At 48.0% G+C, this 2436-nt stretch overlaps 1 protein-coding gene across 7 annotated transcripts in view; it reads right to left on the minus strand.

Annotated features, from left to right (window-relative positions):
• LOC147022337 (arf-GAP with GTPase, ANK repeat and PH domain-containing protein 1-like) overlaps positions 1-2436 on the minus strand; it is a 185509-nt gene that overhangs the window by 37176 nt on the left and 145897 nt on the right. The window lies entirely within an intron of this gene.

Raw genomic sequence — 2436 nt, forward strand, 5'->3', positions numbered from 1 at the left:
AACGGTCAATCAGAGCCATAACCAGCTTAGTTTTCAGTGGGCATCTGATTGTACCGTCTCCACATCCCCATAAGCACATCAAAGGCTGATTTCTGGTCTGTTGAAGGCTGAATATCAGCATCTCGCAGGGAAACTTTGACGTACTTGGCACCGAAATCTTTCAATACGAACAGCGGTGTACAACTTTCGATGGAAACAAAATCGGCACGATCGAGAGTAGCGTGCGAATCATCCCTGCTGCTGCACTGAATTGATGCAATAGTTCAGCCAGAATATTCGTCGTCAAGATGTTGCGTGATTAAATCACCAATACAGTCACTCAAATTTATACCGCTGACATACTTCTTAACAACTCATGGCTCGCAGACTTCCTCTCCTGTCGCAGTCACCGTGTGGCCCTAAATGGAGTTCTTTCATTCCCTCTTCCTGTCCAGGCTGGAGTTCCTCAAGGTTGCGTCTGGGCCCTGTTCTTTTTCTGGTTTTCATCAATGATCTCTCCGACTCTCTGGAAAATCCTCTATATCTGTTTGCCGATGACTCCACCCTCTGCCGTACCATCCGTCATCCCTCAGACTGGCAAGCAGCAGCTTCTTCACTCACCGCAGATCTGGATAAAATCACAAACTGGTCCAACACGTGGAACATGTCTTGCAATCCGGACAAATCTCACACTCTCACTATGTCACTTCGAAAGGACCATTTAGAAAATCCCCACATCTACTTTCTCAACAATCCTCTGGAAGAAGTCCTTTCTTTCAAGGTTCTGGGTCTCACTATCTGCCATGACCTTTCCTGGGAAAGCCACATTTCAAACCTCGCCTCCAAAGCCAGTCGCCGATTGGGAATCCTCTGTCGTGCAAAGTCCTCCCTCGGCCCACCTGAGCTCCTGACCACTTACAAAGCTTTTGTCTGCAACCTGATGGAGTACTGCTCTCCACTCTGGGCTGGTGCTCCTGCCTCCCACCTTTCTCGGCTTCACGCTGTAGAAACCAAGGCATTTCGGATCATTGGCATCTCCCACAATGAGGCTGAGTCTTTGGGCCTCTCTCATTCACCGCAGGTTGGTCGGTTGTCTTTCTGTCTTCTACCTTCTCCTCTCCGGCATCGCCCCCCCCCCAGCTCTCTCTGCAATTTGTCCCCACCACATTTCCGCAGGGCGCTCAAGGTCTGCCAACAACCCCCTTCTGGTAAAACTACCACAATCATGAATCACTGCTCACCTTCACTCTTTCATTCCTCTTTTTCCCACCTTTGGAATAAGCTCCCTCACTCTATTCATTCCCATTCTTCCCTCCAGGCCTTCAAAACAGCTGTTCACCACCACCTCTTATCATCCCCCATCCAAATCCTCGATCTTTTCTACCCCCGATAATCCACCCACGCCCACCTCCTTCAAATTCCCTGCTTTCCTTCCTGAAAGTCCCTGAAACATCCATCTTCTATTCCGCATGTTCCCCGTCCCATACCTCTCCCTTCCACAGATCTCCTAATGTCTCTGTTCCCTGCTGTTTTGTCCTTCCTACTCCCTCCTCTATTGTCTCATGTCCCCCATGATGTGCGTTGTGTTCGCTCTCACACGAGCCTCGACAAGGTATAGAAAAAAAACCAAGAAAAAAAAACAACAAACAATCACTTTCGCCCCAGAAACAACAGTCAATCTGAACCACGCAGGCCACTGCTCAGACGCCATGACCGAAGACGACTGCGCAGCTCTACTCCGCAGATCGGTTAAAGGTAACTCGGCATTTTGGTGCGCACGCACAAAATTATATTTTGAAAATAAATGCCGACGTTTACATTTCGGGTTTTGAAACTTCTGCACCTTCGGCGGAAAATGTATAAATATAAAAGGCTAAAAATGTGTTTTATATTAATATAAAACACATATTTCATTTCGGTTTTATATTTCATTTCGGCAAATATACCGTCGGCGGATCCATAAACCAGGTTATAAAATAACTAAGGCCTTACGTGTGTATAAATAAATGTCATTGTTCGAATGTCCACCTGTTCGTTGCGTCTTTTCCCTTAATTGAGCTGCCGTATTGCGTTTGGGATATTCGCTGGCTTTTAATTAGCCGATAAAATAATCGGATCCGGCGGGGCTTGGCGATATACACCGCTCGGCAAATCGTGAACGGAGCGAGCTGCTTAAACGGTTCGTTTCCAAGCAGGTCCCGTTGAGGTGTAAATCCCCGGCATTCTGTCTGCGCGCATCATTCGGTAAATCGACAATTCGGCGATCGGACCCTGTCGCGCGCTGACAGAATAGTTGGCTGATTTACGGCGTGATTAAGAACACACTCATAGCTGGATTTTGGCGTTGATCCGAAAGCTGCGACAAGGTTTGCCACGTCCGGTGGGCGCGTGCGGCCGTGAATTAGCTAAAAGCGGTCGCCCGCACACCGGAGTGGCAGAAAACTACAATATCTTTTT

The sequence above is a fragment of the Eptatretus burgeri genome, chromosome 8 (assembly GCF_056783735.1).
Source record: "Eptatretus burgeri isolate ZD-2024b chromosome 8, Ebu_testis_v1, whole genome shotgun sequence".
NCBI classification, from domain to species: domain Eukaryota; kingdom Metazoa; phylum Chordata; class Myxini; order Myxiniformes; family Myxinidae; genus Eptatretus; species Eptatretus burgeri.